This window comes from Zootoca vivipara, chromosome 5 (genome assembly GCF_965207765.1).
Source record: "Zootoca vivipara chromosome 5, rZooViv2.hap1.1, whole genome shotgun sequence".
NCBI lineage: Eukaryota > Metazoa > Chordata > Lepidosauria > Squamata > Lacertidae > Zootoca > Zootoca vivipara.
The window spans coordinates 84,457,953-84,485,040 of NC_142588.1; the positions used below are offsets into that span (position 1 = coordinate 84,457,953).

Genomic DNA, 27,088 nt, shown 5'->3' on the forward strand with positions numbered 1-27,088 from the left:
ATGGACATCTGATAATATATAACTGATCACATCATGTAGAAAGTGCTGCTCTTTGAGCCAGTGGAGAAAGTGATGGCCCACTCAAAATAACAAAACAGATCCCGGCAGGCTTTTGCTAGCTAAGTGCTTGAGTACCTAACTCTGCCTATCAACAGTGCTCCTGGTGCAATTGAAAATGCTTAGTTTACCCTATAAAACCTCAAGTTGCTTTGATGCTGTGTGCTTTTGGAAATCACCGTCCTCACCGTCTCATCAGAATCACCAAGATCAGCCTTTTGCAGTGGGCTCCAGGATCCAGGCAGGCACACACACCAGAGATTTGTCTCCAGCAATCACTCCCCAGATTTGGAATTCAATTTCTTTCAGAAACCCACATCTGATTTTCATTTTTTGGCAATGCTAATATAGTCTTTATTTTGTGCATTGACATCCACAGGGGTGCAGACATCCCCCCCTCCAAACCACAGATTTTCAGCCTTCATTTTAAAGGTTCAGGCCCAGAACATTTCTCTCATCCAGGTATGAGTGAAGCCCACAGCTGCTTAGCTCAGAAATACATTCTAACCTCATCAGAAGAGATTATTGTTGGGTGTCTTCCCTGACCATTTTGTCCGGAAGATGTCTTCCATCATCTGGTCACCTCACCTCATAAATGATGTTGTAAAGCTGGAAAAGGTTAAGAAAAGGGCAACCACAATGCTCAAGGGAGTGGAGAAACTCCTCTTTGAGGAAAGGTTATATCATTTGGAGCTTTTTAGTTTACAGAAAAGCTGTCTCAGAAGCAACATGACAGTGGTGTATTCACCTATGCAGGGTTTGCACAAAGTGGATACAGAAATGTCCCCCCCCCCCCACAAACATTTTTCTTAACACTAGAATGTTGGAAGATTCACAGTGCATAGTTGAAGTAGGGAAATTTGCTTGCATGAGAAGTAGTGATGGCCACCAATTTGGATTACTGAGAGGATTAGAGAAATCCATGAAGGAAAAGGCTAAGTTCTCCCTCCACTGTTGGAGCCAGTGTGCCTAATGCCAGTTGCTGAGAGATACAAGTGGAGAGAGCACTGGTGTTCTCAGGTCCTCCTTGTAGGCTTCCCATAAACATCTGGATATCCACTGTATGAACAGGATGCTGAACTAGATGGACCACTGGCTGGATGCAACAACTTATGTTCTGTGGGACAAAGAGACTTGTCCTATATACAGGTGAAACTCGGAGAATTATAATATCATCGAAATTTGCATTTATTTCCGTAATGCAACTTATTATTATTTATTTTTCTTTTAATTTTTACCAATGCTTTCTTTTGGAAATTCCACAGTAATAAAACAAATAGTTACAATAATACAAAAATAAACAAAAATAAACATTGCTATTGCATTTCATTAATTACATTCCATTTATAATTGACCTGCCTAACGACAAATAATTACAATTACAACAAATAAAGGCTTGACATATCTTGCTTTGCATGTCATGCGTCTATCTCATATATTGGTTTCACCTTTTAAGTTGCATTACTGAAATAAGTGCACTTTTCAACGATATTCTAATTTTCCAAGTTTCACCTGTAGCTTGAGAGCACCATCTGGGGAAGGCTGCTTTCTATTATGGCAACCTATATAGGTGAAACTCGGAAAATTAGCCTTTGTTTGTTGTAATTATTTGTCATTAGGCGGATCAATTATAAATGGAATGTAATTAATGAAATGCAATAGCAATGTTTATTTTTGTTTATTTTTGTATTACTGTAACTATTTGTTTTATTACTGTGGAATTTCCAAAAGAAAGTGTTTGTAAAAATAAAAATAAAAAAATAATAAGTTGCATTACTGAAATAAATGCACTTTTCGACGATATTCTAATTTTCCGAGTTTCACCTGTACATGCAATCTCAACAAGTCTTTGTTTTTGACTGGCTAATTTGAAATGGAGAGCTGTCTCTCTTTTCTTCTGCATCACCTGCGCCTGTAAACAACTTCCCCACTCCGTTACTAACATGGTTTTGACTTCTAAGATCCGATGAGATCACAGCTTGAGGGCTTTTAATTTTCCTAGCTGTCATATAATATAGCATATCAAGTCAGTTCAGCAGCCCTAATCTAATGTGCACTGCAATGAAACTTTCAACACATCAATCAATATGTATTAAAGTATATTTAAAACTGGTGTGTGTGTGTGTGTGTGTGTGTGTGTGTGTGTGTGTGTGTGAAGCAACCTCCCAGGTAGTACTGGTCTCTTGACAACTTCTGTCCTTTCCTTTCCATGTTATTTTATCTTGGACCAAAACTATCTCTTAAAAGTTTTCCACATTTCTTCAGACTTGCGTAACTTGTCTTCAGTCGTTAGATCATCTGGATGCCAGCAGCTTTCTTCCTTGCCAAGGAAAGTCCTCGCCAGTTCGTTAGGTTAATCGGCTGTTGCCCTCGTGGAAGAATAAAATCATGTATCCACTGACCCAGCAAGGCACATAGAGAAGGCTGAGCAGACAAGAGAATATGAGAGTTCAACCTCCATTCACTTCCTGTCCTGTCCTTTCAGTACTTTTTGATTTCCTCCATGTCCCCATCATTGTTACATAGTGTTAACCCAAACCTCTTCCTCGCGGTTCATCTAATACTGTACATAGATCTTCCTGCAATCTTGTTCACACTTGCTTTACTATGTAGATTCTACATGCTGTAGAACTTGCAAGGTCCCCATTGACTATCAGTTGTATTACTGTGAGCAGAGACCCCCTCCACACCCCTGTTCCAAAATGGCTTTGTAAATAATGTTGCATAACAGAATTACAGAAAAATGTCATGCGTTGTCACTACAAAATATGACATTGGCCTAACTGCACTGGCTACCGATTAGTTTCTGGGCCCAATTCAAAGTGCTGGTTTTGATCTCAGATTGATGAGCCCCATCTGCCCCAGGGTAAAATCTGCATTTGCCGCTCTGCTTGCCTTTGCCTCTGGCCCCACCCACAGTGACATGAGGCCCCCAGAAGGCTTCACCAGAAGGAAGTGTGGCCCATCAGCTGAAAAAGGCCACAAGCCCCAGTACTACACTCTGTTTTCTTGCAGTCTCATTTTCCAGATGGTTCTTCATGAAGCCTGCAGCCAAAAAAACCAAAAACCCCTCCGCATTCTTTTAAAGAGGTCTATCAAGCACATCATTTGACGAGCCCTTGACTGCCACACATTTGAGGCAGAGAGACAGAAAACTGTGTCTACAGAGAGCGAAGTAGAGAGAATTAATAGGAGGGAATATATGGTGTCGAGGGAAAAGGTTAAGCAGATTCATGAATGCAAAACCAGAAGGAGAAAAACGAAAGAAAACACCCCCACATTCTTCTTAAGCTAAAGCCAGCCATGTAAGTTAAATCGCATACAAGCATGACTTTTTCTCTGAGACGTCTCATGGATGGGCATGTCAGAAATTTAGATGTGTCCTTTGTTAAGATAAATGGTTTCAGTCCCATTCGGAAGCAAAACATTTGGCTATGTTGAAGAAGCCTGTAATCTTTCTGTGCGGAGGAGCTTTCACCAACCTGTTGTCCTAGGGTCAAACATGACTTCAGATCTGGGAGTTTGGCCGTGACATAATTACTAGCCCAAGGTGAAAACCTTTCTTAGTACCTGGCAATGTAGACACTTGTAACTTAGGACTGATGTAGTGTAATGGAAACATTTAGAGACTTATGAATTTGGGGAAACAGAGATGGTGTCAGCAGGTATTGGTATCGTCAGGCATCTGCTGAAGGGCCGGGTGCTCAGAAGGGCCCACGGCCAACCACTCTGGGTCCACAATTATTGGGGCACCAGCTGACCCTGCTTGCCCCTTTCCTCCCTTCACGCATCACAGCCATGGCATGGCATTGCATCTGTGACTCACTTCCAACCCGGAAATAAGCTGCTGAGCATTCCACAGAGGTTGGTCACCATGTTGATACTACTACTAACCCGACAATATTTTATTTTGATATGATGCTGATACTGCTAGTCTATTCAGCAAAGCCCCACTGAAATTAATGGCCCATGATTTTCAGTGGGCCTACTCTGAGAATGGTTTAATGCAAACCATGACAATGAATTTTTTATTATTATTATAAGATTTCGTATCCGCTCTTCACTATAAGGTCCCAAGATGGGTTACAACAATGTAAGAATACAATATTCAATTTAGTTAAAATCTGTTAAAATCCGTTAAAATTTACAATAAGAATAATAGGATGGGTCCTAAAATATAGGATATTAGAGTTGGAAGGGATCTAGTCCAACTCTGCAATGCTAAAGCATCCATGACAGATGGCCACCCAAACTCTGCTTTCAAATCTCCAATGTTAAGTTTGTGGTCTATTAAGACCAGGGGTCCCCAAAGGCCCAATCGCCTTCTAAATTTGGCATGTGGATGGTCCGGGAATCAGCATGTTTTTTACATAAGTAGAATCTTTTTATTTAAAATGCATCTCTGGGTTATATGTGGGGCATAGGAATTCGTTCATATTTTTTTCTCAAAATATAATCCGGCCCCCCACAAGGTCTGAGGGACAGTGGACTGGCCCCCTGCTGAAAAGGTTTGCTGGCCCCTGATTATGACTCTTAGATCAGGTTTCCACAACCTCGGCCCTCCAGATGTTTTTGGGCTGCAACTCCCATAATCCCTAGCTAGCAGGACCAGTGGTCAGGGGTGATGGGAATTGTAGTCTCAAAACATCTGGTGGTCCTGACTTAGATCCTTTTCAGATGTACTGCTAGTAAGCCAGATGTCACCCATCTTATATTTGCCCATCTGGTTCTTCCTGCCTACGTGCAAAACCTTTCATTTGTCCCTGTTAAATTTCATTTTGTTAGTTTGGGCCCAGTTCTCCAATTTGTTAAGGTCATTTGAATCCTGATTCTGCCTTCTGGGGCATCAGATACCCCTCCCAGTTTGGTGTCTTCTGCAAATTTGATGAGCATCTGCTCAATTCCTTCACCCGAGTCATTTATAGAGATGTTGAAAAACAATGGGCCCAGGACAGAACCCTGCGACACCCCACTTGTCACTTCCCCCCTGGATGCTGGAGAACCATTAGTGAGCATTCTTTAGGTTCGATTAGTGAACCAGCTACACATCCACCTAACAGTTACCTCATCCAGCCCACATTTTACCAGCTTCTCTGCAGAAATATCATTTACCTCTGGTCCCAAAGACCAGAGTAAAGGGGGGTGCACCTTCAGCTTAACTCAGGGTACAATGAAGATGCCCAACACCCTTCTGTGGGGAGAAATTCCTAGTGATGCCATCTAACATCCGCCCTGGGTAACTTGCTCCCTAAAAAGGCAGAAATCATGCAGTCATAAATCTCTTATAACACCATTGTGTTCTAAGTGAAGTGCAATACTTACTGTAGCAGCTACAGTAAGTGGAATCAGATCATCTGTCAGTAAAAAAAAGAACTACTTTCCCCCTTTTCAGATGTCTGCTGTTTTATGTCTGTTTTTCTGTGTTTAACATATAATGAGATGGTAGAACACACAACAGTTTTTTATATTAGTTGTTTTCTCATTTTAAGCTGTGGCGAGATAGTGAGGGATGTGTATATAGTTTTTTCTCGTGTGTGGAAAGATGCAAATAAATGGGTGAAGGAACTAAAAGCTGCAGCAAATTCTCCTTGTTGAGCTTGGAATCAGGAAGAGTGAAACATTCATTTATATAAACATGGAGGACAAAGTATAGGAGTGGAAGCAGGGTAAACAGCTCATGTCTATGCAGAATTTATCTTATGGCAAATGTTTCCATCCCAGTGCTCTGATGCAGGTAGCTTGCAGTGGTGTTTAGTAGATATTTGCTGCCCTCAGTGGAATTAAAGTTAGCTACCATGTGAACCTCCCAGGAAGAAAACAGGACAGTTGCTTGGTTAGACTGCATCCTTTTCTATATTTCCACTTTCTTTCCTCTCATTATTAGTCTCATGAAAGAATCCCTGTTATCCAACCTTTAACAGTGGTGACTTCCCCCAAATACTCCTGGGAATTAGAGTTAAGGGTGCTGGGAATTGCAGCCCTGCCTTAAGAAACTACAATTCCCAAGATTCTTTGGGGGAAGCCAAAAGATTTAAAGTGCTTTAAATGTATAATGTAGATATGACCTAGATACCCAAACAGAAGCACTCCATGAAGCAATCTGTTGCAGGATTCTTCTTCTTCTTCTTCTTCTTCTTCTTCTTCTTCTTCTTCTTCTTCTTCTTCTTCTTCTTCTTCTTCTTCTTCTTCTTCTTCTTCTTCTTCTTCTTCTTCTTCTTCTTCAGAATCACAGCCACTGGTCCCCTGTAAGAAAGTGACTAGACTATTTCTGAAAATTGTCCTTATGGGTAAAGCAACCCACCAAAATCTCACTTGTGGAATACCGCAAGGCTCTGTCCTCTTGCCCCATGCTTTTCAACATCTATATGAAACCACTGGGAGAAATAATCAAGGGTGTTCATCAGTATGCGGATGATACCCAGCTCTACCTCTAATTTAATTTGGAACCAGTGAAGGCGGTGAATGCCCTGTGTGAGTGTCTGAAGGACGGCTAACAGACTGAGATAGAATCCCAACAAGACAGAAGTATTGTTTCTGGGGGGACAGAGGGCTTAGGGACTGCTTGGACCTGAATGGAGCAACTGTACCCTTAAGGGACCAGGTGCACAGCCTGGGAGTCATTTTGGACTCACAGCTGTCCATGGAGGCTCAGGTTAATTCTGTGTCCAGAGGAGAGCTCTATCTTGTATGCCAGCTGAGATCCTACCTGCCTGCGCCCTGCCTTGCCACAGTGGTACATGTTCTGGTTATCCCCCGCTTGGACTACTGCAATGCACCCTACGTAGGGCTACCTTTGAAGGTGATTTGGAAACTCTAATCCAGAATGCAGGAGCTAGACTGGTGACTGGGAGTGGTCATTGGGGCCATATAACACCTGTCCTAAAAGACCTACGTTGGCTCCGAGTGCATTTCCAAGCACAGTTCAAAGTGTTAGTGCTGACCTTCAAAGCCCTAAATGGCCTTGGTCCTGTATACCTGAAGGAGCATCTCCACCCCTATCAATTAGCCCAGACACTGATGTCCTCCTCCCAGGGTCTTCTGCTGGTTCCCTCACTGTGAGAAGCAAAGTTACAGGGGACCACGCAGAGGGCCTTCTTGGTAGTGGCACCCTCTCTGTGGAATGCCCTCCCTTCAGATGTCAAGGAAGTAAAGAACTACACAACTTTTAGAAGACATCTGAAGGCAGCCATGTATGGGGAATCTTTTATTGTGTAATGTTTTATTATGTTTTTATATACGTTGGAAGCCGCCCAGAGTGGCCGGGTCAACCTAGTCAGAGGGGCTGTAATGTGAGCTGGAAGCCTCACAGATGAGAGAGGCAGTGTCTTTCGTATCCCATTGCAACCTTCCTGCTTTGCTTTATGATGTTTACATTGAAAACAGGTTTTGGGGACAGAGATATGAAATCATCAGATTTCGAGGAAAGGATAATAGAGTTCTGGCTTTCTCTCCCGAGACATGTTTTAAGCAAACCCTTTACGTTCCTCCTGAGCTTTTGATGATGGAGTTAGGAGATGGTGTTACATTTGGAAGCAAGGACCAAATGGCAACAATAGCATCACGTCATCAAGATTGACTACACCGAACGTGCTGGATGGGGAGAAAACAGATAAAATACTAATCCTATCTCATGGGATTTCACTCCCTGCTGGAACTAATCTCATTAAGTTAAAACCACCTGAGGCTTAAAAGAGAGACATACAGTGCAGTGAGAAATTATATTTATCCCAACCCAGAGGAGGAGGGAGAAGGGTGCAATTTATACCTTCGTTTTGACATTGCCAGTCTTGAATTATCAGGTCGTTTGTATCCCTTGGGAAAGTTATTGTATCATCAAACTGCACAATTATGTATCTTATCTAAACGTTGGTTACCTGCCTGCTCAATTTCATGGCTTTTCTTTTTCTTCAACCTCCTTTGAATTGATTTCTTAAAGAAAATAAATGATTGGGAACCTAACGCAAGCAAATGGCAATTGATGTCTTGGAAATAAACAAGGCCCTTCTTTCAGAGTTAGAGGTAACCTTTCCTCAAGTGCAGACACTAGTGCGAGAAACGCTTTCTCACTGGATGGCAAGTCCTTGAGAGAAAAGAGAGGATGGAGGGAAAGGAAATGCCCTGCAATATGCAATTATAATGAGCTTTTAGACATTTTTTAAAAGGAAATGGAACAGTAACCTGTAGTTTGCATTCATTATTTAACATGTGTTATCATAGAATCATAGAACTGTAGATTTGGAAGGGACGCCAAGGCTCATCTAGTCCAACCACAGCAATGCAGAAATCTCAACTAGATTATCCATGACAGATGGCCACCCAACCTCTGCCAAATCTTCAATGAAGTAATCTTTACCCAATCTCCAATGAAGGAGTCTTGCAGTCTTCCACTGTTGAGCACCTCTTGCTGCCAGAAAGTTCTTCCTGGTGTTTGGTTGGAATCTCCTTTCTTGTAACTTGAAGCCATTGTTTCGGGCCCTAGCCTCCAGAGCAGGAGAAAACAAGCTTGTTCCATCTTCCATGTGGTAGCCCTTAAGATATTTGAAGATGGCTATTGTATTTTTTTCTCAGTCTCCTCTTTCCCAGGTTAAACAATGCCCAATTATGTCAACCATTCCTCATAAGAGTTGGTTTCCAGACCCTTGATCACCTTGGTTGCCCTCCTCTGCACACGTTCCAGCTTGTCAACTTCCTCCTTAAATGGTGGTGCCCAGAATTGGTATTCAAAGTGTGGTCTGACCAAGGGAGAAAAGAGCGGGACTATTACTTCCCTTGACTGGGATACTATACTTCTGTTGCTGCACCCTGGAATAGCACTAGCCTTTTTGCTGCTGCACCACACTGTGGACTCATGTCAAGCTCGTGGTCTGATATTTCTGTTCTGTAGTACTTGGAGGCCCAATTTCCTTCATTTTTATTTTATTTTATTTGGTAGGATTTCTGTCTTCTGATGAGCAGGATATACATAATGGTAGTTGTTGTTGTTTAGTCGTGTCCAACTCTTCATGACCCCATGAACCAGAGCACACCAGGCACCATAGCTGCCAAGTTATCCCTTTTTTAAAGGGATTTTCCCTTATGCTGAATAGGCTTCCTCGCGAGAAAAGGGAAAACTTGGCAGCTATGCCAGGCACTCCTGTCTTCCACTGCCTCCCGCAGTTTGGTCAAACTCATATTCGTAGCTTCGAGAACACCGTCCAACCATCTCGTCCTCTGTCGTCCCCTTCTCCTAGTGCCCTCAATCTTTCCCAAATCAGAGTCTTTTCCAGGGAGTCTTCTCTTCTTATGAGGTGGCCAAAGTATTGGAGCCTCAGCTTCAGGATCTGTCCTTCCAGTGAGCGCTCAGGGCTGATTTGGTAGTAAGTATTGATTATTTATGTTGCACCATCAACATACATGATCCTTTACAAAGACGAAAGGTCTGAGGAGCTTATAGATTCCAGTTCAACACTGGTAATGATGGAAATAATTTCCACCTCCCTTTCCCTGATCCAGTTCAATTATTTTCCAGCCAATGGAGGCTGGTACATTAAGGCATATGGTCCCCTGCTCCACCAACCCTTGCCCTCTGTGTGCCTCCCAACTACTCACCTTCTTTCTTAAAAAAACCAATCCATGGGGTGGAACTGCACATCAGGTGCCACATCCTCAGTCTTAGAGTTGACCTTGTAGGACTCAGCAGGGAGGAGGATGGGGGAGAAAATAGTGTTATTTGGCTCTGCCTTCCTTGGCTTTGGCTCCAGCTGCTGTTGACCTCATTGTCTTCTGCCCCACTGGTCCCAGTGGGCACCAGCCACCACTGTTTCCAGCTCAGCCACATTCCAGTTTCTGGAGTTCTCCATCAAAGGGCTTCCTCCCTTTCTCCATTACTGCTCCGTATCCTTCGACCCGAGTGATGCCATTTCTCTCTCCTCATTAAATCCCTAACCATCTTTTCCATATAGCCTTGGGCACAAGGTACTAGTTCTTACATCCCATTGCAGGGTTGGCCAGCATGGTGGCCTCAAGATGTTTTGCACTACAGTTCCCACCACCCCGACTATTTGCCATACTTGTGGGGCTAATGGGAGTTGAGTTTCAGCAATGAATTAAGGTCACCATGTTGGCTTCTCCTGTCCTATTATAACTAACGAGAACTAACAAGTGCAGCCTTCCACAACAGCCGTTCCACAACAGCCGTTCAGCTTGTTTGGACTAAAACTGCCAACAGCCCTGGTGGTCACGGTGAATGGGACTGATGTAAGTTGTAGTCAAAATGTCAGGTTGTGGAAGGATGGAAAATTGCTTCTATGTCTCATCCACTATGTTTCATTTTCTTCTTTCTTTTTCCTGTGTCTAATTTTAGGGTGGGTCACCTCCCCACCATAGGCTTTTTAAAGAGAAGACCTGTTGAAATTAATGAGCATCTCTTAGGGCACATTCTTAATGCTAGAACTGCGGGGATGAGCATGTTTGGATGTGATGGATCTTTGGCTGCATCAGCCAGGCGTTGCCAGTGTAAGTCCCTAGCTCAGCTGGAGATATGCTGGCCCTCATCCCAGCTCAGCCTGGGCTCACAGGCTGAGCTGATCCAAGCCTGGAAGACCTGAGGCTGCTAAAAGCCCTGAAAGAGGGCTTTCTGGAGGAGTGGCAGGGGTAGGACCATAGATGAGACTTAAGCTGGATCCTGTCTGTTCAGCTTGGCAATGTGCCCTGGCAACCCTTTGTTACGGTAGTTAAGCACATGAAAAGGGTGCTGCAACTCTTATTTTCAAGGCTCGTTCTTTCCTCTGCCAAGCTTAGGCTCACTCCTGAATGGAGTTTTGTGCAGTCGTACCTTGGTTCTTGAACAGCTCAGTTGCCAAACAAATAGGCTCTCGAATACCACAAACCCAGAAGTAAGTGTTTGCGAACGTTTTTCAGAAGCTGAATGTCCGACGCAGCTTCCGTTGAGTGCAGGAAGCTCCTGCAGCCAATTGGAAACTGTGCCTTGGTTTCAGGAGTCGGGCAGACTCCCGGAAGAGATTAAGTTTGAGAACCAAGGTACCACTGTATCCCATGCTTAGGATTGCTTCTTAAGTTAGGTCTATTAATTTCAGTGGGTCTATGCTAAGTAAAATCTAGCTGAATAACACCCTTAGACTGTTAGCTTGTTTTGGGCTTTGTAAGCACTATGAAGAGTTATGGCACTATAATGAACAATTCTGTGGTACAAACGATAGTTTGCAATTACATATGAACTGACAAACAATGGTTTGTTCTTGTTCTCCAAACAAGGAACTACAAGCAGGGTTTGTTCAAGTAGTGCCAAACAATTAGTTGGCATGGGTTTCTGAAAAATAAGTCATGTCAGACTAATCTGATCTCATTTTTTGACAGAATTACAAGCCTGGTAGATGAAGGGAATGCTGTGGATGTAGCCTATCTTGATTTCAGCAAGGCCTTTGACAAGGTGCCCCATGATATTCTTGTAAAGAAGCTGGTAAAATGTGGGCTAGACAATGCTACCATTCAGTGGATTTGTAACTGGCTGACTGACCGTACCCAAAGGGTGCTCATCAATGGCTCCTCTTCATCCTGGAGAGTAGTGACTAGTGGGGTGCCACAGGGTTCTGTCTTGGGCCCAGTCTTATTCAACATCTTTATCAATGACTTGGATGATGGGCTTGAGGGCATCCTGATCAAGTTTGCAGATGACACCAAATTGGGAGGGGTGGCTAATACCCCAGAGGACAGGATCACACTTCAAAATGACCTTAACAGATTAGACAACTGGGCCAAAGCAAACAAGATGAATTTTAACAGGGAGAAATGTAAAGTACTACACTTGGGCAAAAAAAATGAAAGGCACAAATACAGGATGGGTGACACCTGGCTTGAGAGCAGTGCACGTGAAAAGGATCTAGGAGTCTTGGTAGACCACAAACTTGACATGAGTCAACAGTGTGATGCAGCAGCTAAAAAATCCAATGCAATTCTGGGCTGCATCAATAGGAGTATAGCATCTAGTTCAAAGGAAATAATAGTACCACTCTATTCCGCTCTGGTCAGACCTCACCTGGTGTACTCTGTCCAGTTTTGGGCACCACAGTTCAAGAAGGATACTGACAAGCTGGAGCGTGTCCAGAGGAGGGCAACCAAAATGGTCAAAGGCCTGGAAATGATGCCTTATGAGGAACGGCTTAGGGAGCTGGGTATGTTTAGCCTGGAGAAGAGAAGGTTAAGGGGTGATATGATGGCCATGTTCAAATATATAAAAGGATGTCATATAGAGGAGGGAGAAAGGTTGTTTTCTGCTGCTTCAGAGAAGCGGACACGGAGCAATGGATTAAAACTACAAGAAAGAAGATTTCACCTAAACATTAGGAAGAACTTCCTGACAGTAAGAGCTCTTCAACAGTGGAATTTGCTGCCAAGGAGTGTGGTGGAGTCTCATTTGGAGGTCTTTAAGTGGAGGCTTGACAGCCATATGTCAAGAATGCTTTGATGGTGTTTCCTGCTTGGCAGGGGGTTGGACTGGATGGCCCTTGTGGTCTCTTCCAACTCTACGATTCTATGATTACAAATGGACTGCACCATAGCCTTGGATGGAGGGGGAAGAGAGAAAGCATGAAAGATTAATAGTAATGGAACCTCGTTACTGCAAAGTAACTTTTTCAAAGCAATCCCCTTTAAAACACACTGAGTTAATAGTTGGCCTGTAGGGGCAATAATTAGTCAGGAGCAATTGTAGACCAATTAAAGTAATGATAAATGAGAACTTGAAACCCATCCTTCTTGTCTCAGCTTGATGGCTTGCAAATTTATTGCTGAAAAGGGGGGGATGTTAAGTCAACCCACTGAAGCATTATTACTGAGTTACTAGAGTAAAAGGCTGAATAAAGCATAATTTGACTGCTTGGAGAACTAATCTTTCTTTTGATGCCAGAAGAATGTCATCTCGGTATGGTTCAAGCAGTTTGGGATGGGGCACCTGGCATATTCAGCAAATGTTCTGTAATTTGAAGGGCATAAAATCGCAGTCCTTGGAAGGAGCCTGGAGTCTAAAGGCGTTGCAATTAAAAGCCGCTTTGGAAGTCACCATTGTGCCAGAGCATTTGAACTTCCAAGTGCAGTGGTTTTGAGAGCTTCCCATCTTTTTGGGAGTCCTTTCCTCAGCATTGCATCTGCAGAGGAACCCTGACATGCTGCAGAAGGCTCTGTAACACCTTCAGTATACCTGAAGGAGCGTCTCCACCCCCACCATTCTGCTCGGACACTGAGGTCCAGCGCCAAGGGCCTTCTGGCGGTTCCCTCGCTACAAGGAGCCAAGTTACAGGGAACCAGGCAGAGGGCCTTCTCGGTAGTGGCACCCACCCTGTGGAATGCCCTCCCACCAGAGGTGAAAGAGAACAACAATTACCAGACCTTTAGAAGGCATCTCAAGGCAGCCCTGTTTAGGGAAGCTTTTAATGATGGATTTCTGTATTTTAATTTTAATATTTTGCTGGAAGCCGCCCAGAGTGGCCCAGAGTGGCTGGGGGAACCCGGCCAGATGGGCGGGGTATAAATAAATAATAATTATTATTATTATTATTATTATTATTATTATTATTATTATTATTATTATAACACACTCTGTATTCCTGGTAGCCACCTCTCCCCTTACATCCCACCCCAGTAGCAATGCACTACTTGAACATTTTGATTTCCCTCAGATCCTCATTTTCCCCCAATCTTAAGTCCAGTCCTCTTAAGTCCAGCGTGCCACCAAAGCTGCCTAATGGTATAATGCAGGCACATCCAACAGGTAGATCATGATCTACTGGTAGATCACTGAACATCTGTGGTAGATCACTGGGTTCCCCCAAAGAAGCTCACCAAGTTTTGCTCCCCTCAAAAAAGCTCAACATTTTTTCCTCTTCCTAAAAAGCTCAACAACTTTGACCTGAACCCCTAAAAAAATGGGCCTTCCCCTTCCTTAAAAACTCAACAACTTTGACCTGAACCCCTAAAAATGGGCCTTCCCCCCTTCCTTAAAAAAAAAACTCGGAACTTTGACCTGAACCCCCCAAGAGCTGGTAGATCACTGCCAGTCTTTAACTCTGTGAGTAGATCACAGTCCCTTGGGAGTTGGCCACCCCTGGTATAATGTATGTATTTAACTGTGCATTTAACTGTGTTTTAAGTTACTTGTAGACCTCCAAGTAACAAGCAACTAATTATAAAAACAATAATAATACATTGTTATTATTATTATTATTATTATTATTATTATTATTATTATTATTCACAATAAATTAAATTGTAGCCTGTGGTGCAATGGTCAATGCATCTGGCTGTTAACCAGAAGCCTGGTGGTTTGAGCCCACCCTGGGACAGCTGAATTGCAGGAGGTTGGACTGCATGACTCCAGGGTTCCTTCCAACTCTACAGTTCTATGGTTCTATTGACTAAATTATTTTTCATTTCATTTAAAAACACTTACTAAAATCCACCAGGGTTTCATTGCATTCCCCCTCCCCCCAATATTCTTGTTTTTATATGCAATATCTCAGAATACACACATTTTTGCAAATAATTTCCCCCTAGTATAATAGATTTTCTTTTCTTTTTTACTATTTTAATGGATTTAAGGCTCTACTCTGGTGCAATGGTTAAGAGTGTCATACTAGGACCTTGAAGACCAGAGTTCAAATCCACACTCAGCCATAAAGCTCACCCGGGTGACCTTGGGCCAGTCATTGCCTCTCAGTCTAACCTCCTCACAGGGTTGTTGTGAGAATTCAGTGAGATGGGGGTGGGTGGGTTAGCCATGTATGTCAGGGGGGGGGTCTGTCTGGAAGGTGAAATGTGATCAAGTCTCTCTCTGGCCTGGGTGGAGAGAGGTATGTGCAGAAACCTCTGATTTTTTCCATGGCTGGAATGTAGGTGAGCATTCAAAGGTAATAATCATAGAGTTGGAAGAGACCACAAGGGCCATCCAGTCCAACCCCCTGCCAAGCAGGAAACACCATAAAAGAATTCTTGACATATGCCTGTCAAGCCTCTGCTTAAAGACCTCCAAAGAAGGAGACTCCACCACACTCCTTGGTAGCAAATTCCACTGCCGAACAGCTCTTACTGTCAGGAAGTTCTTCCTAATGTTTAGGTGGAATTAAAACCATTAAATGTCACTTTTGCTTCCAGCACCACCCACCAATGGCATGCAATGCCTAGAAGTTTCCCAGTGAGGAAAAGGGTCTATTTCCACAGCTAATAATTTGGATTTGTAAATCAAAGATACTTTGCCGTAGGAAGCATACCAGACTAGTGTTTCAAGGACTGCCACCATACCACCTCTAGATTAGGCATCCCCAAACGCGGCCCTCCAGATGTTTGGGGACTACAACTCCCATCATTCCTAGCTAACGGGACCAGTGGCCAGGGATGATGGGAACTGTAGTCCCAAAGCATATGGAGGGCCGAGTTTGGGGATGCCTGCCCTAGATGGTTGTATACTACAGAATGTCCACCTGATCACACAGCAACCTGCAATTTCTCTCTGTGTGACAGAGTATGGACCACTAGAATCACAGTGCATCGAAGGCTGTTCTTGTTGTGTGGATTTGCTCTCAGTAATCACTCATAAAAACAATTCCAGGTGGAAATATAAGCTCCCCCGATAACAAGCGAGAACAATGAAAACCCACATACTCCATCATAGCCAAACGGTTTTGGCAGGCAGTTTAGGAATCATGATAATACCCAAAGTGGCTAGGGAGAAGGAGGCTCAAACACCGATTATTCTTCAAGGAAGGCTGTCCATTCCTTGCAAATTCTGAGCAGCAGGTCAAAGATCTCATTTCCTGCAGCAAAATTGCTTGCTGAGTAAGATAACTTACACCCTAGCAAAATTGGTGGAATTGGGCCAGAAGATAATCAATGTCCGGTACTATTTACCTTTTTTTTTTTTTTACATATTGCTTTGCGATTTATTTATTTATTAGGGAAGGAGGAGATGGGCTTAGAAGTAGGACACAATGAACTAGGAATGGAAATTGACAAAAGGGCAAGGTGGGGTTTTTTCCCTACATCAAATGCTTCCTCCCCCTCCCATAAATTAGGGGTATGGGAGACTAAGAGTGAACGAACAGAAGGGGGGGGAGAAAAAGTGTTAGAGTGATCTTAACGCAGAATCTCATTAAAGCGGCTGTCAAGAGTCCTTCTATTTTGCCATCACCTCCTCGATTCCGTAAGAGGCAACTGTCGTCTTGAGTGAGTGTCCTGCCAAGGAGGCATTTACAAATAAATGAAAAATGTCACAATTGATTTGGCTCCTTTTGGAGTACTTTGTGTCAGCTTTGTCACAAACTGTCTTTGTTACTTTCCCTTTTCAGATTTCTCAGGTGGACGTGGGAAAACAGCGGATGATGGTTCCGGACCTTTGCCATCCGGCCCAGGGTAAGATCTGTGTGCCTGACTTTTTGCTCCCGTCTGTGTAACTGTTTGGGGACATTGTTCAGCCTTTCTCCTGCTTTCCCTCGACTCCTCCGGAAGCAACCAAAGAAAAGCAATATTGTCTGTAACGATGTTAGTGCGACATTCCCTAGCAGAATGTGACCAAAAGGGAATGGTGATCATGTTTCATAACATTCCCCGCTCCAATTTTGAAGTGTTACAGGTAATATTTAGGGGACGCTACAAACAGCAGCTGTTTTGTTACAAGAAATAATAGAACAGGCTTTCATATTCCTGTACGTGTAATTTCCAGATCCTCAAATCTAATCCTTGGTAATTCTTTTTATGGTGCATTTTCCTATAGAAAATTTTTCTGTATGTTTAATTCCTTGGAAATAATGCAAAAAGCGCACACTGCAACTTTCTTGTTCTTTTTCTTTTAAAAAGTTCTTTGATAAAAAAGGGGAAAATATTATTACATAATTGGTAAATTGGCTTTTACTTCTGTAAGGCATCTCAGGAACTAATCCGTTAGGCTTTAAACATAAATAATAAAAAATCCATGATATAATAGCATTGCAATGTAAATGAAATGCCCTCAATATCAAGACATTTCCAATAAAACAGGGTTGGTGAACCTTTTTCAGCCCAGGGCCAAATTGCCTTGTTGTCAGTCTTTTGGGGGCCACATACCTACAGTAAGCGTGTGAAGTAATGGATGTGACTTTGACATACAGTAGGCTATATTCCAGCCACATATATCAGAGGCTTCAATACACTACACACAGACACCTCTTCATCCAGGCAAATGAAAAAGACATCATTGCAGTTTAGGGATACATTCCAGCCAGGCAAAAGCACCCAGAATATGTTGATTTCTTTTTGATAACATTGAAGTAAGTTGCCCAGACGGATCTCCCTAAGAACACAACTGTCTAGACTTGTCAAATTTCAGAGGATGGCGTGACCTATGGAGACCCTCTACTGGTGACCTCACGGTCTCAGGGAGGGCACTTGTTTGGATATGTAGAGACAGATCATTATTTTAGGTCCTTAAATTTCAAGAACATGAATTAGAGCTGCGTGCCCATTTCTTTGAAACGGAGAAGATCAGAAATCGTTGGGGGTTTTTTGTGTGGGGAGAGAATAAAATCTTTGAGAAATTTTGGCCTGTAGTTCTGCTTTGAATTGAGCTTGGAAAGGAGTACAGGTCCTCAAGGAGAAATGCTTGCCAGCAGCCTGAGCTCCACATTGGGAGACCAAAACTAGTTTCTGAACACTTTTCACAAGCTGCTCCACCTGTGCCCTGAGATCTTCTGGCTAAGGTTGGATGGAGAAAACAGGAGTGGTGGCTGCTTTCTTACTCCCTGGGTGCTGACACCATTTGAATCACTGTGAAACGCTGACCTGGGGTTTTTTTTTGGGGGGGGGTTGTGTCAGGTTTCCTTTACATTGATAAGAATAAGGTTGTCAATGGCTACTAGCCATGATGGTTGTGTCCTTCCTCCATGCTCAGAGGTAACATTCTTCTGAATACCAGTTTGCTAGAAATGGTAGGAGGGAGAGTGCATCTGGTTGGCTACAGGTAATTTTGCTAAATTGGGTCCTTCCTAACAAGAGGGCACACATTGCGGTGTGACCTGGCAACCAGACCCTGTGTTGTGGGTGGGAACATTTGGATGGCCACAACACCCTATTGGAGGTCCCTCGATGCTGGGTGCAATTAGACCAATGGGATGCCAGCTAAATTCTATCGAGGGACCTCTATATAAGCCCATGCACGTGTCCCTGAGCTTCCTCTTTTGGGCCAGTGCATCAGAACACCCACCCACCTCTCACTATGTTTAGGGCTTGCATGCTTGACCTTGCTATGCCATCGTCTGCCATCTGTCATTGGGACACGGACACAGCAAGAATTTCCCCCTCTTGACTGAATGGCTGGTGCCATTTGGGTTTTGCCTGCCGCGTAGCAAATCGTCACAACTTGTAAGGTTGCGAATAGGCTCTGGTTCAGGTGATAGGGATGGGGGAAAGCTCTCGCTATCCCTATGCGATGGGTATTCCATTAAAGGAATCCAGGGACTCTTACCGAGGGCCTTCTCGGTAGTGGCACCCACCCTGTGGAATGCCCTCCCACTAGAGGTCAAAGAGAACAACAATTACCAGACCTTTAGAAGGCATCTCAAGGCAGCCCTGTTTAGGGAAGCTTTTAATGTTTGATGTATTTCTGTATTTTAGTGTTTTGTTGGAAGCCGCCCAGAGTGGCTGGGGGAACCCGGACAGATGGGCAGGGTATAAATAATAAATTATTATTATTATTATTATTATTATTATTATTATTATTATTATAGGTTGGTCAACCCTGAGAGGGGTTGTGCCCTGAGTCTGAGTCCAGGGGGACATCTGGCCGGTGGACTGGCTTAATCCTGCTTTTCACTATGCCGGGTGTTTACCCAAGGCTGACCTATGGTGTGCCGTGGGTCAGTGCTGCCTGCAAGGGTTCAGGGAGCTAGTCGAACCAGAGCCTATGCAACCACTCACTTGATTGTAATCAATAAAGTTGTGGCTTGTTGTTGTTTAGTCGTTTAGTTGTGTCCGACTCTTCGTGACCCCATGGACCATAGCACGCCAGGCACTCCTGTCTTCCACTGCCTCCCGCAGTTTGGTCAAACTCATGTTCGTAGCTTCGAGAACACTGTCCAACCATCTCGTCCTCTGTCGTCCCCTTCTCCTAGTGCCCTCCATCTTTCCCAACATCAAGGTCTTTTCCAAGGATTCTTCTCTTCTCATGAGGTGGCCAAAGTATTGGAGCCTCAGCTTCATGATCTGTCCTTCCAGTGAGCACTTGGGGCTGATTTCCTTAAGAATGGATAGGTTTGATCTTCTTGCAGTCCATGGGACTCTCAAGAGTCTCCTCCAGCACCAGAATTCAAAGGCATCAATTCTTCAGCGATCAGTCTTCTTTATGGTCCAGCTCATCACTACTGGGAAAACCATTCATGGATCACTGCCTTGTCGTGGCGAAGGGGCTTAAATAACTTAGAGAAGTTATGTTTTGACCAAACGTGATCCACCTGGAGAAGGAATTGGCAAGCCACTCCAGTATCCCTGCCAAGAAAACTCTATGGACAAGTTGTGGCTTAAATTCTGCCAAAAACCAAACCAAAAATTTGAGTCTTGTCTGAAATTATTTAGGGGTGGTTAAAAGGTCTACACACGCAACTCCCAGATACTTGCAAATATTACATGTGTTTCCTTGAAAGCTGCTTTGAGCAACTCCTTTGTGGAGGGGGAAGTGTGATCTAATGTTTTAAAATGAAACAGATATCGCTGTTCCACATGAGAGCCTGGATATTCAATTACCTATTCTGTGTTCTCCCTTTTTTGGATGGGAAAATTTGAAAATTACGGCTGCATTACTATATGTTCATTTACCTGAATTCATTCCGTATTCAAAAGCACATTCTGTTTCAGTTGTAAAATGGAGATTGAATCAGCGCATGGTCAGTGGGTTTAATTAGACGACACTTTAAGCAATTAAGATACTGCCTTTCCATAGATAAGTTGAAAATATTCTTATGTATCCAGTCTCAGCATGGGGAATATGTGGAGCGGAAAGACATGGATATTGTGATCCATACTTTTGAGAATGGGCTTTCTATAACTTTAATGTAATCATATGCCTTTTGCATCAAACCAGATTGTTGTAAGGAGGCGTGGTCTTCGTTGTGTAGTTTGTTGTTTCCACGTAAAGTGCCTTGTGCAGAAGGGTGGCAAACAAATTAAAAATGAAATGAAATGAATTCCATCAATTTAAATTTTCTGAAGAGCCTAAAATATGCTCCCATTGATATTAGCAATGTAGTAGCAACAGTGTGTGATTTATTTCTGCATGTTGGGTGGATTAACTCATCTGGGAAATAGTGCAAGATTTTATTAAAGATATCCACTTCTGTGGAAACTGGATTTTCTTTACTTTTCCTCTTCCTTCTCCATAAGCTTTTCTCTTTATATCTGTTGAATTGCAAGCCTGTGAGCAGGGCCTGTGTTGTCGATGAAAGCTCACGCCAATAATGCATTTTTTAGGGGTCAGCCACACTTCTGCTTGACCCATGCTTAGAAAGCACATGTCCAATTAGTTTTCCACTTGAACCACATTTCCTAGGTATGAATCTGAGTGGTTTTGCCTGCTCTTTCATGCTAAATTGGAACAAACTGCAATCCATGAAAAGCCTGCTTACCATTTGTTCTGATTCACCATTAAAGATCGGATTTCCTTGCAGGAAGGTGGCAGGACCAATGGAGGTGTGGAGAAGCCTTTCTGGCCCTGACAGAAGGTGCTGCAAGACTTTCTGGCCCTGCTGGCACAATACATGTCTAACCAGGGCACTGACCTGGCCCTCGGATTATGGGTGCTCAATGGCACCCATGATTAATGTGATGTCATGGCACTTCCAAGGCTTTGCGGGGCCTTGGAAGTCATGTCTGAGGTCTTGTGAGACCTCCAATGCAACTTCGCAGAGCCTTGGACGTCACCTCGGAGGTCATGTCAGAGCCCTGCGGTGCGGGTGCCGAGCACACACAAAAATACAGTTGGCGCCAGTGTTTATAACACTATGATAGCACTTTAAACAGTCATAGCTTCCCCCAAGGAAACCTGGGAACTGTCATTTGTTAAGTATGCTGAGAGTTGGTAGGAGACCCCTGTTCCCCTCACAGAGCTACAGTTCCCAGGTTCCCCTTGGAAAGAGGTTTGATTGTTAAACCACTCAAGAAATTGTAGCTCTGTGAAGTTTAAGGTGGTAAGATATTGCTTTAAATTTATAGTGCATATGGGGTCTGTGCTGGTTTTGAAGCAGTAGACTAGCACGGCTACCCCTTTAGAAATATTGATGATGATGATGATGATGATGATGATAAATAGTTGTTGTTGTTCAATATTATTAATTCATCTAAGCTTTTAGAGATGAGGAGAGAAGAACCTCTGTAGCATGAGCAAGATAGTGCAATCCTATATTTGACTGGACTTGTGCTTGCTTGGAAGGAAATTTTATTGAGATAAATGGGATTTTGCTTTCAAGCCCCTCTGCTTGGGACTTGCGTAGCGGGGTGCAAGCCGTTGCCGCAATTGCTGAATTTTTAGATTGCTTATTTGATCTTCTCAATTAATGCTCATTTTAAAATGCTTGTTCAAGTATAATTTTTAATTGCTCATAAAATGAAGTTTAAATGCTTTTATGGCAACAATTTGGATTTAACAGTCAATTATTGCCTCCAAATAAAGTGTTAATAGGTTAGAGAGAACCACTGGAATGCTTCTCGGTAGCTTGAAAAAGACTGTTTGGAAGAGGATTCCCTTGGTAGTCAGAGCGCATCTCTTGCAGAGAACGATGCCCTAAGTGGCATGTGCTATAAATCTGTTGTGTCTACTTTCTTGTTTTATTTTTTGGGAAAGGCAGCACTCACAAAATTTCAGGGATGAGAGCCACGCCTATCAAATGGAACCTTTTCAATTGTGGTGAGTAGAAGATGACCAGAACAATGCAAAGGGGCTGGAAAATATTTAGGCATTGTGTAAGCAAAACTGCCCAATTGAAAGTAATGTGTATAGACTCCAGAGGGCCTTTTGGCAGAGCCTCCCTAAATCCCAAAACATGTCCAGGTTGCCAAATGTAAGGAAATCTTATTACCTTCTTAATTCAGTTCCTTGTCAGTTCTGACTGCATTTCTGCATCATAATCCACTGGCGCCCTTGTTCCCTTTACCCTTCTCAATGAGACTAAACATATGGAAGCCATCTCCAGCTGCCTCTCCTGTCCCATGATTTCCATGTGTCTGGGACAGGGCGGATAGAACAGGCTGCAGGCAGCAGGTTGACCTCAAAGGGATAACCTGAAGGGTATTTCCCTCACTTTGGGTTGCCGTAAGGACAAGGACAATGGCCTCGGTCCAGTATACCTGAAGGAGCGTCTCCACCTCCATCATTCTGCCCGGACACTGAGGTCCAGCACCGAGGGCCTTCTGGCGGTTCCCTCGTTGCGAGAAGTCAAGTTGCAGGGAACTAGGCAGAGGGCCTTCTCGGTGGTGACACCCGCCCTGTGGAACGCCCTCCCAACAGATGTCAAAGAGGAAAACAACTACCAGACATTTAGAAGACATCTGAAGGCAGCCCTGTTCAGGGAGGCTTTTAATGTTTAATAGATTATTGTGTTTTATTTTTCTGTTGGAAGCCACCCAGAGTGGCTGAGGAAGCCCGGCCAGATGGGTGGGGTATAAATAATAAATTATTATTATTATTATTATTATTATTATTATTATTATTATTATTATTATTATCCCCTCTAGTTGTTGTGGATACTTGAGTGTGGAACTGAGTTGACTTGAGTGTTGGGTGAACTAACATTCCCCATGCATGGGGGAAATTGTGGTTCTCCAGCTGTTGTTGAACTCCAACCTCCATCAGCCCCAGCCAACATAGTCAATTGTCACCATTGATGGGAGTGGTAGTCTAACAATGTCTGAAGGGCTGCAGGTTCTGTACTTCCGTTCTTTGCCAATGACCTAGGTGGAAACTGGGTATTTGGGTCAGCCAGGTGATGCGAGAGCCTAGGTGGTGACTATCAGCTGATGAGTGCTAAGTGGGTGTGTGGGCTGAAACTGTTTTTGTGAGGGTCGGTTGGTGCCAGAATGTAGACCAGGCATCCCCAAACTGCGGCCCTCCAGATGGGGATGCCTGATGTAGATCATACTGCCTGGAGTTGTAAGACTGCTGGTGCATGGAAATGGTATGTGTGCACATACCCAGGAAATGATTATGAGCTGGTCATCAGCTAGGTGGCTAGGGGTGGGGGTGGGGGGCTGGAAAAGGCTCTGGTCAGAAACTCTGAAAAGTCAGTGCTGTTGCAAACAGCCCTGAGCTAGATGGTCCAATGGTCCTTCTCAGTATAAAACAACTTCCTATGTTCCATGATAGACAGCATGAAGATGGAAGGCACAGAAGGTTATAAAACTACTGTTGTGCTCTGCCTGACTACAAAACTGCCTCAACAAGCTACAGTTGGTTTTTTAAGAGTTGTGATTTCATTCTTTTTAAGGGACTGCCAAATTTCAAGTTATAAAGATAAGATTTGTTTCTGACGTTGAGTCTTGGAACTTAATGTGGAGCTCAGCATTGGGTATGTAGCGCATTTGTTTTCTCCAAAGCCAATTTATTTTAAATCTCAAGAGATCGGCGTTTTCCTTGTCGCACATTAACAAGGCATGTCCAAAAAGCTTACCTAAAGACCATTAAGATAGGCATTAATCCACTTTATTTAAATGTGGTATATTTGTCAATATTGAATGTTGGTTTTAACCAGTGAAGGTTTTTTATGCAAAGTTTATTAGGGTTTTCACAATATTACCAAAAAACAAAAAACCCTCCACAGTTCCTTATTCCCCCTTGCCCTCATACATTGTTGTTGTTGTTGTTATTATTATTATTATTATTATTATTATTATTATTATCGTATTTTCATTTCTGATCTTCCGTTGTTTGGGATGTTATACAGTGCAGGTTCATGTGCTCAAATAAGGGTTAGTATAAATGAGTGTCAGTGCTCTGCTTGGGTCCCAGAGTAGCAAGCATTAGTGGTGTTTAATTAATACTGCCAAGTTACAGATTGTGCCCCACTGGATACACTTGCAGACCTTGGTACTCAAATGTCAGTGGCACCCTGTGCAATGCCAAAATCTGGCACCGCCACCTCTCACCTTCTATTGGACAAATCGGTCGTCTTCCCCTACGTCTGCCTTTGCTGGGTAGACTCCAAAGGACCACGTCTGAAAGGATGGCAAGGGAAAATTTGTGATCTGGCTCTTTCCAACCATCTAACCCAGCACAGCAGGCTTGTTAGAAGTCAAACTAACCATTATCATTTTTATAAGGTATGGTTCCCCATATATCAACTGGTGTCAGGGACTGGCCCGAAGAGAAGGAATGGTGGAGAAGAGGGAGAAAGTATAGATTTAGAACAGTGGTTTGCAGAAGGTCGTAATTCAAAAGCTGCAGAGGGAAGAAGCTGGGAAATATTGGGGGGGGGGGTTTGAACAGGAGCAGGAAGAGGAAGCACCAGGGGGGAGACAGCTGACAGACTCAGTGTCTTTAGGCAGCATTCCTGACCCCCCCTCTCCCAGCACACGGTGTGTATTGAGAGTAGTAGAACAGAAAGCTCAGAGGCAGAAAGTGCGATTAGCCAGCGCAGGGATGAGGTAGAATAGATGATATGGAGGGGGTGGGACTTTACTTGGAGCAATGCCATTATCTAAGAGAGACACCATTTCTACGTCTCTCTCTCTCTGTGAATATTGAATAAAAGACTGGTAAGAACTCTTCTTGTTTTTCTACTTATTGGCTGCCCCCATGGGAGAGACCAGATTCCCCGAAGTCTTGACAACTATGCAAATAGAAGTGAAGTTAATGTAAGACCTCTTTCCCCTCATGCTTACTTATAGAGAGGCTATGTCATGGATAGTTGATGCCTCGGTGATGTATTCAATGATTTAGGTACTTGACAGTGTCCTCACTCAATTATTTATTATTATTATTTGTGCGTGACATAAGCATGTAACACTCCATAGGTTTCATTGCTATTGGTCAATGTTATTTCACTACAAAATTAATAAAATATTCAAAAAGAAAAAAGAACAACCATGAATCTGGAGAAATCCCCATTCCTTTTTTCCCCATATAATTTTTATTAATTTCTTTTTTAACACAATATTTCCAACATACCAATAACAAACAAATAAACTCTTTGTTCTGCTGAGCTCATGATTTCCCTCCATCCCTTTAACCAGTTTTTGTTTTCAAGTCTTTATATTGCACTTTCTATCTCCAACCTCTGACCTTTATATCCTTATAGCACACTCTATCTCAGGCATAGGCAACCTTGGCTCTCCAGATGTTTTGGAACTACAACTCCCATGATCCCTGACCACTGGCCCTGTTAGCTAGGGATCATGGGAGTTGTAGTTCCAAAACATCTGGAGAGCCAAGGTTGCCTATGCCTGCTCTATCTCATTGGTCTAGAAAGTTTTAAAGTTTTTAAAGTTTTTCATTGCAGGATTTATTTCAATCCCACTAGTGTCTTCACATTTTTTCAATAATTATTCATATACTCAATAAATTTACTCCAGTCTCTTTGAAATTTTTGGTTGTCTTGGTTCCGGATTCTGCCTGTCAGCTTGGCAAGTTCCACATAGTCCATCATCTTTGTCTGCCACTCCTCAATCATTGGTAATTCCTGTACTTTCCACCTTCGGGCTAATAAAGTTTTTGCCGTACACAAATATTCTTTGATCTGTCTTTTCAATGAGAAATCCCCATTCCTGCATCATGTGTCTCACTTGTTATAGGGTATTACTAGTGGGAGGCATGGGTACTAATTGGTTCCAAAGTAATTGGATATTACTTGGTTATTACTTGACCCCAAAAATGCACTCCAAATCTCTTGGAAGCTTGTCTTTTTATGCAGTTAATAGAGCAGGGTTTGAAGGTTTGAACATGCAGAGCCCCAATTCACCGAGACAGCTTTTTGTATTGCCTCCCATCACTCAAGGCTGCCCATTTTCTTCCCCATGTCCACTCATGATCTCTGAGATCAAACACCTTCTCAACCCATGCACCGTTTTATTTCCAGCACCCAAAGTACCATATAGTAACAAACTCAAGAACCTGAACACCAAAACAGGAAAACAACCAAAAAGAAGAAAAAAGCCATAGCCAAACAGAATTAAAAGCTTTGTTATAGACTAGAGTGCTCAGTCTCTAGATAACCTATTGTATTTTCCAGTTAGGAATTCAGCTCCCATAAATGTTACTCTGCCATGGGCAGCAGAACATCTGTATCTCTTTTAATTCAGCCACTGTTGCAACATGCCTGTAACCATGCTAGATATTTCTAGAGGTGTTAGTTGGGAAAGATAAATTGCTATATCACAGGTTTAACTGATCAACACATCTTCTCGTTACTGCCTTTAGTCATCATTGCACATTCAATAATGTCCAAAAACATTATCCATAAAATAGCAGTGTGTGATGCCACTTATAGTTGCAACAGCAGCAGCAGCAACAACAACTAAAAAAGGAGTTGGAGAACAAACGAATGCCCTCATGCTTAATTTAATAAGGCCAATTTTGTAAAACGTGGCTTTAAACGCCATGCACTACTGTAGGTTCAGACAAGCCTCAAGCCTGTTGGCATCCATTTGTCTCGGGAGACAATGGACGAGTGCACTTTTGAGAGTGAAGTCAAATCATCAGAGAGTTACAGCGCCTGCTGTGGCTGTAGAGACCATTATGTTTTGTTGCAGCTGGGGCAGATGAAAGTGTCCGATTGTTCTGCTGCAGATGCACTCTCTGCGCTTCTACCAGTGCTCATTCCTCCTCTGGTCACAGCTGTGGATGCATGACATAACTGTTTTATCTCCGGGCCTTCCGGTCTACCGCCAGTGCTGATCGGCGAGGAATCCTTGAGCTCCGAGGTTCCTGGCACTGTGAGGGAGGGGGAGCCGCAAGAGCACCACGGATTCCCAATAAAAAACCCCAGATTGAGCTTTCTGGGGATGTGAGAGCTCGGCTGCTCCCAAAAGTGAC

At 43.2% G+C, this 27,088-nt stretch overlaps 1 protein-coding gene across 1 annotated transcript in view; it reads left to right on the top strand.

The window, feature by feature from the left end:
- NAALADL2 (N-acetylated alpha-linked acidic dipeptidase like 2) overlaps positions 1 to 27,088 on the top strand; it is a 784,863-nt gene that overhangs the window by 25,657 nt on the left and 732,118 nt on the right. Inside the window, exon 2 of the mRNA XM_035134128.3 lies at positions 16,392 to 16,455. The gene's annotated coding sequence lies outside the window, so the exon portion shown is untranslated. The remainder of the gene's footprint in view (positions 1 to 16,391; positions 16,456 to 27,088) is intronic.